The sequence below is a fragment of the Dermochelys coriacea genome, chromosome 1 (assembly GCF_009764565.3).
Source record: "Dermochelys coriacea isolate rDerCor1 chromosome 1, rDerCor1.pri.v4, whole genome shotgun sequence".
In the NCBI taxonomy this organism is placed as follows: Eukaryota; Metazoa; Chordata; order Testudines; family Dermochelyidae; genus Dermochelys; species Dermochelys coriacea.
The window spans coordinates 164,113,753-164,121,661 of record NC_050068.2 but is presented as its reverse complement, the minus strand read 5'-3'; positions in this window follow the sequence as shown (position 1 = coordinate 164,121,661).

Here is a 7,909-nt window from a genome sequence, read left to right as displayed (position 1 = left end):
TTTATAATAATAATTAATAAGAATTCATTTCCATTGCAGTAGGTCTTAAGGATCCTATTGGTGAGCAGGACTTGACTGTGCTAAGACAAGTAACATGAAGACAGTCTGTGTCCCCAAAAGCTCACAGTCTAGGAGTTGCAGCAAATGAATAAACAGAGGGTTGTTAATCCTCCCGGATTGGCCGGGAGTCTCCTGGAATCGGACTTAGTCTCCCAGTTGCTATTGAAAGCAATCTGGGAGATTTTAATAGGCCAGAAATCTGTTTGGTGGCGCAACAGGGCTAAGGCAGGCTCCCTACTTGCCCTGGCTCCGCGTGGCTTCCAGAAGCGGCTGGCATGTCCCTGCAGCCCCAGGGCACAGGGGCAATCAGGGAGGCTCTGCCCCTGCCCTGAGTGCTGGCTTCGTAGCTTCCATTGGCAGGGAACCATGGCCAATGGGTGCTGCGGGGGCAGTGCCTGCAGGCAGGGGCAGCGCACAGACCTGCGTGGCCGACCTGAGCCTAGGAACTGCAGGGACATGCTGATCGCTTCCGGGAGCCACCTGAGGTAAGCATTGCTTGGCTGGAGTCCGCACCCTGTACACCTTCCCACACCCAACCCCTGGTCCCAGCCCTGAGTCCCCTCCTGCACCCAAACTCCCTCCCACAGCCCCCTCCCACATTCCAAACCCCTTGGCCCAAGCCCAAGCCCAGAGCCTGGACCCCCTCCTGCACTCTAACCACATGACCCAGCCTGGTGAAAGTGAGTGAGGGTGGAGAGAGTGAGCGGTGAAGGGGGGGAAATTGGTCAGAAGGGATGGGGGAAGAGTGGGGCCTCAGGAAGGGGCAGGGCAGGAGGAAGGGAAGGGTGTTTGGGCTTGTGCAATTAGATGTTGGCAACCCTACAGACAAGCAAAGGGGAAGGAGGACAAGGTAGCTTCAGAGATAGATGCGATTGCATAAATTAGTAGTCAGAGTGGTCTCAGTAGCCACAGGTGATCTTGGTCTATGTGATTGTGGATCCCAGTTTGGCATTTCTGAAGTGGACCTGATCCTCCTTTCCTTCTGTGCATGAGGCAGGTGGGATTGTGCTAATTCTGTAGTGAAAGATCTGTTACCAAATGAATTATTGACAGTCTTTTTGACAGTCTCAATGAATGTTTTAAAATAAATCAATGGTGTATTGCTGGACCTGGTGTTTTCCCCACTCCACAGTATTTTAGCAGTAACAGCATCACAGATTTCAAGTTTCAGAGTAGCAGCTGTGTTAGTCTGTATTCGCAAAAAGAAAAGGAGTACTTGTGGCACCTTAGAGACTAACAAATTTATTTGAGCATAAACTTTCGTGAGCTACAGCTCACTTCATCGGATGCATTCAGTGGAAAATACAGTGGGGAGATTTATATACACACACAGAGAACATGAAACAATGGGTTTTATCATACACATTGTAAGGAGAGTGATCACTTAAAATGAGCTATTACCAACAGGAAGGGGTGGGGAGAAGGAGGAAAACCTTTTATGGTGATAATCACGGTTGGCCATTTCCAGCAGTTGACAAGAATGTTTGAGGAACAGTGGCAGGGGGAGAAATCATGGGGAAATAGTTTTACTTTGTGTAATGACCCATCCACTCCCAGTCTCTATTCAAGCCTAAGTTAATAGTATCCAGTTTGCAAATTAATTCCAATTCAGCAGTCTCTCGTTGGAGTCTGTTGGAGTGACTTGATTACAGACCTAAGAATGGCTATTCTTCAACAAAAAAACTTCAAAAACAAACTCCAATGAGAGACTGCGGAATTGGAATTAATTTGCAAACTGGATACAATTAATTTAGGCTTGAATAGAGACTGGGAGTGGATGGGTCATTACAGAAAGTAAAACTATTTCCCCATGTTATTTCCCCTCCCCCACCCCCCACTGTTCCTCAGACATTCTTGTCAACTGCTGGAAATGGCCCACCTTGATTATCACAACTAAAGGTTTTCTTCCTCCCTTCCCCCCCCCCCCCATGGTAACAGCTCATCTTAAGTGATCACTCTCCCTACAGTGTGTATGATAAAACCCATTGTTTCATGTTCTGTGTGTGTATATAAATCTCCCCACTGTATTTTCCACTGAATGCATCCGATGAAGTGAACTGTAGCTCATGAAAGCTTATGCTCAAATAAATTTGTTAGTCTCTAAGGTGTCACAAGTACACCTTTTCTTTTTACAGGTTTCAAGGAATCCATTCCTTCTCTTTAGGGCATGTGTGTTTGTTTTATTTGGTTGGTTTTAGATACAGCACAATGGCATTATGCATATTCTCAGGATTATCTTTATTGCATCGAGGAGCAATAAAGGTCACCATCAGATTGTTCAAATTCATTATTGTCTCTTCAGTTTTACTTAGTCTTCTGCCAGCTGATCTTTTGATATTTGTGATTACTGATAGTAGTTTTAGTTTTGAGAGTTGTCAGTAGCTTGCAGATTTTATTGGTATTCTCATAAAATCTTTGAAAAGCATTTTGATTTTGTTTAATTATGAAGGTCATAAAACAATTATAGCACACAGAACCACACTGTAATTGAAAATAGGAGATGGTGAAATTCCACCAAGAAGGGGTGAATACTCACAATGTATAAAATATAGAAAACCAACACCAATATCATATCATATTGCCTCTATATAAATCCATGGTATGCCCACATCTTGAATATTGCATGCAGATGTGGTCGCTGCATCTTAAAAAAGATATATTAGAATTGGAAAAGGTTCAGAAAAGGGCAACACAAATGATTGGGGTATGGAACGGCTTCCATAGGAGGAGAGATTAATAAGATTGGGACTTTTCAGCTTGGAAAAGAGATGACTAAGGGGGGATATGACAGAGGTCTATAAAATCATGATTGGTGTGGACAAAGTAAATAAGGAAGTTTACTATTTACTCCTTCTCATAACACAAGAACTAGGGATCACCAAATTAAATTAATAGGTAGCAGGTTTAAAACAAACAAAAGTAAGTATTTTTTCACACAACACACAGTCAACCGGTGGAACTCCTTGCCAGAGGATGTTGTGAAGCCCAAGGCTCTAACAGGTTTCAAAAAAGAACTAGATACATTCATGGAGGATAGGTCCATCAAGGGCTATTAGCCAGGATGGGCAGGGATGGTGTCCCTAGCTTCTGTTTGCCAGAAGCTGGGAATGGGTGACAGGGGATGGATCACTTCATGATTACCTGTTCTGTTCATGCCCTCTGGGGCACCTGGCATTGGCCACTGTTGGAAGACAGGATACTGGGCTAGATGGGCCTTTGTCTGACCCAGTATAGCCGTTATTATATTTTTATGTTCTTAACACTCAAAACTTCTCATAGGCACAGATAAACTCATATTATTTATTACTTATATTACAATAGCACCTAGTAGCCTCAATCAGGGCTCAGAGCTCCATTGTGCAAGGCACTGAACTTACATATAATAACAAGGCAGTTTCTGACCCAAGGAGCTCACAACTTACAGATATGACAAGAAAATAAGTAGAGAAGACGAATAAATAGTGGGAGTAGAGGAGGGAGGACAAGGTGACCAGCAAAACAATCCTGACTTGCCTTAATAAATAGAATTGTCAGCATGCCCACTGTCTCACCATTGTCAAGCATTTTGTTGGCATAAAGAATAGTACAGTATTCTATTCTTCCACAGAAGGCTCTTTCAACATAATATTTAGTTTTTTTCAAAGCAGAACAGTATATGCAGATTGGTGCTGAAAAGAAAAAAGAAGAATCAGAAGATTTATGTCAGGGGAGGAAGGGAGCAGGGAAACCACTTTGTGATCTAATAAAAAAGATGTTAAATGACTGAACAGTCTGGGGAAATGATAATGTTATTACCTTTTGTTATTTTAACAGTAGTTGTTTAAATAAGAAAAAAATAGAGGGCAGATGGCAGCTTTCATATTAAAAAGGATACAATGAAAAAATATGTGATCACCTTGGACAGATCAAATACCCAGCACTATACTTGTCGAAACATGGTCTGAATGAGATGTGAGTCTGTATGCTATGCAACATTATACATTATTTTTTTAAATCAAGAAATTTTTTTCTTGATTTTAAAAAAAGATATGGTTGAGGTTCGGCAATAGCTGCTCTTACAGAACCAAATCCTTCCCAAATAGGGTAGGAAAAGGAAAAGGAAAAGGAAATATGGCTGGACTATCCTGTTCTACAGAAATCCTACTGAATTCCTCAGGATGGGGTGGGGCAATGTGCTCTAGAACACACTTCACTTTGAATGGACAGCTAGCTCTTGATGCTGATCAAGGCATATCTGCTAATTGACTGGAGCTAGCCATACCCCCCAGTACACACACCACACCACAGCCCGTGATAACTTGGTCCATGAGTCAGCATGTTAGCTAATCCTCTATGCTAGAACTTTCTTGAGTGCTGTAGAGAAATCCTGCTGAGTTGCATAACCAGGGAGAAAAGGCTCTTATGAACAGCACAGATAAGATTTAGCTGAGAGATAAACTAACTTGGGTTTAAGTAGCCTGATTTTTCAGAGTTGCTGAGCACCCACAGATCTCACTGACATGAAGGGAAATTATGGCGGCTCAGTCCTTCTTAAGGCCACAAGATGTAGTCTGTCTGTAGAAATGACAAAACGGGGGAGAGTGAGGTACTGCACATCTTCAGATAGATTTTTTCACTCTTACAAAATTGGAAAATAGGTGACGGAGTTCAATAAAATTCACCCTGACACAGAGATCTCACAAGGAAATTTTAGCCTGAAAGGTGAATTTTTGAGGAATATATGCAAATGGGATTCTAATGGAAACTGTTTTGCAACCTTAATTCAAATAGTTGCTATACCCAAGGGCTGCTGTACTCCACTCAGGAGCTAGAGATGAGGGGCCTCAATCTCTTCTTCTACTGGTTTTACAAACCACGTAACTCCACTGGCTTCCATGGAGTTGTTATTGTTGATATACACAAGAGTGAGGAGAGAATCAGGCCCAAGAACTGTGGGCAAATCTTACGCAGACAGATAGTGATCCCAAAAAGTTTTCAAGATGGTTTTGAACTCCAGTGTAGACAGGATTTAAGTGTTAAAAAGGTTAGTTGGCCACACTTGACCCTAGGCTTCCAGCAGTGTTGACCATGACCAACTCAACATTTGTAAAGGCATTAAACTCCCTCTTCATTGGTGTTTCAATTCATATTACCTACAATGTGTTAGGTCATGGTTAAAACCATGCTAGTTATTTTCCTAGACTAGATGTGACCTATGTTTGCAAGTCTCTCGTATCTTATCTGTCTAGTGCCATCTCACCTGGTTTCGAACCCACTTCTTCCATAAGGCCTCCCCTATGTTGGTCTTTTCCAGTGATGATTTCATACTTTGTTCCCTATCTGCTGACCTGTTTGTCAAGTGTTGTGTCTATGGTATGGTAAGCTCTTCAGAGTGGATATATCTTTTTTTATCGTAAAGTACTGTTTACATTTGCAGTGCTCTCAGACATGAGTACAACTGCTATTCACTTCAATGAGAAAAGGAGTACTTGTGGCACCTTAGAGACTAACAAATTTATTTGAGCATAAGCTTTCATGAGCTACAGCTCACTTCATCGGATGCATTTGGTGGAAAATAAAATGTTTTATAGCTCACGAAAGCTTATGCTCAAATAAATTTGTTAGTCTCTAAGGTGCCACAAGTACTCCTTTTCTTTTTGAGAATACAGACTAACACGGCTGCTACTCTGAAACTTCAATGAGAGTTGCTCAAAGGGTGGAATTTTGCTGAAAATGCTGAACTATATTAATAAACAAATATTGACTTATTTTGGTTTTTATAAATTTGAAATGGACACACCATTAGTGACTTGTTCTTGTTTGTTTAAAATATGAGCTACATACTGTGAACCAGTTGTGAAGTGCAGGATGGGCAATGAGAAGAAGGTGGTATTCAGATCCTCTTATGCCTCCATTCCCTGATTCTGAGGCTGTCAGGAGATCAGATCAATCCCTGGGGTAAATTACAGCAACCTTCAGATAGTTCTAAATTATATCTGACTGCCCATGACCCTGTAGGGCTTTTCTGGCAGCCAGAGATCAGTGACATGAAGAGACCATGGCCGATACCCCTGTATCAGGTGCTGTTGGGAGGTGTTGAGATGCATCAAATGGGGATTCACTGATAGACAAGTGAAATCCTCAACCGACCAACTAAGCTGGCTTCCCAACTGCTTGGCACCGGCAAAACATCCAGCGTGGGCCAGAATCTAGCCTAGTGCATATATCAGTGATAAGAACACACTGTAGTCTGGAATGTTGATATTTTATAAACCTAATGGAATGTTGATTTGCATCCTGCTTTCCTACTGGGCACAGTATGGATCTTTAATAGGAAAAGACCAGGACTGTAAACCGAAAACCATATCCATGGCAACATGAAGCTCAACTTCTTGTGATTAAACATATAAAATGAGAATTATTTTCTCTTTATTTCTATAATATCATAGTTAACAGTAATAACCTCAGACTTTCAACTCCTCCAATTGATCATTAACTGTCATTAATGGTTAAATATTCTCAGAGATCATCAATTGAAAAGTTGTACTTCTGTCTGAAAAAATATTAATACTATTATCTGAAATAACACCTGAGAAATATTTGTCTATTCCCTTCTCACCCCAATTGATTTTCTTTGTGCATTAAACTTCACTTTGTGTACAGACACTTTCATTGTATCCCTGGTATAGTCAGTCAGTCAGGCCAAGTCTACACTACAGACCTAAATTGGTATAACGACGATGCTCAGGGATATGAAAAATCCACACCCTGAGCGACGTAGTTATACCAACCTAGGGCTTGGCTACGCTTGTGAGTTAGAGCGCATTAAAACAGCCCCGGGTGCCCTAACTAATCACTCTCCACACTGGCAAGGCATGTAGAGCGGCCCGACTAAGCGGCTGGAGCGTTCCTGGTAATCCACCTCCATGAGAAGCATAATGTTTGCTGCGCCCCAGATGGAGCACCATGGTGCCAGTGTGGACACCCTGGTCTGTTAATGCGCTCTGATCGGCCTCCAGAAGTGTCCCACAATGCCTGTTCTAGCCACTCTGGCCATCACTTTGAACTCTACTGCCCTGCCCTCAAGTGACCAACCGTCAGACCTGCCCTTTAAATTCTCTGGGAGTTTTGAAAATCCCCTTCCTGTTTGCTCAGCCAGGCGTGGAGTGCTCTCAGCGAATCTTTCCAGGTGACCATGCCTCTATGCGCCAGGCAATCCCTCCCATGTACATAGTGCTGTGTTGACAAGAGAGCTTCTCCCTCTGACATAGCTACTGCCTCTCGGGGAGGTGGATTAACTATGCTGATGGGAGAAGCTCCCCCATCAGTGTAGGAGTGTCTTTACTTAAGCACTGTGCTGCATCAATGCAGTATTTTAAGTGTAGACCTGCCCTTAGTTTCCCCTGTTGGAGAGACAAGATGGGTGAGGTAATATATTTTATTGGACCAACTTCTGTTGGTGAGAGAGACAAGCTTTTGAGCTTACACAGAGCTCTTCTTCAGGTCTGGGAAACTTCATGTGTCAATATATTTATGCCTGCATCTGTAATTTTCACTTCATGCATCTGAAGAGTTGGGTTTTTTACCCACAAAAGCTTATGCTCAAATAAATCTGTTAGTCTTTAAGTTGCCACCGGACTCCTTGTTACTCAATAAGTGTTACTCAATAAGCTAAGGTAAATAGAAGGTGGAACAGATTGTTTAGCATAAGTGGTTAAACACATTTCAAGTGACAATTCAAGGTGAAGTGGCCAGTTAACACCCCTCCAGTTATAGCAGGGGGTGGGCAAACTTTTTGGCCCGAGGGCCACATCGGGGAATAGAAATTGTATGGCAGGCCATGAATGCTCACAAAATTGGGGTGGGGTTG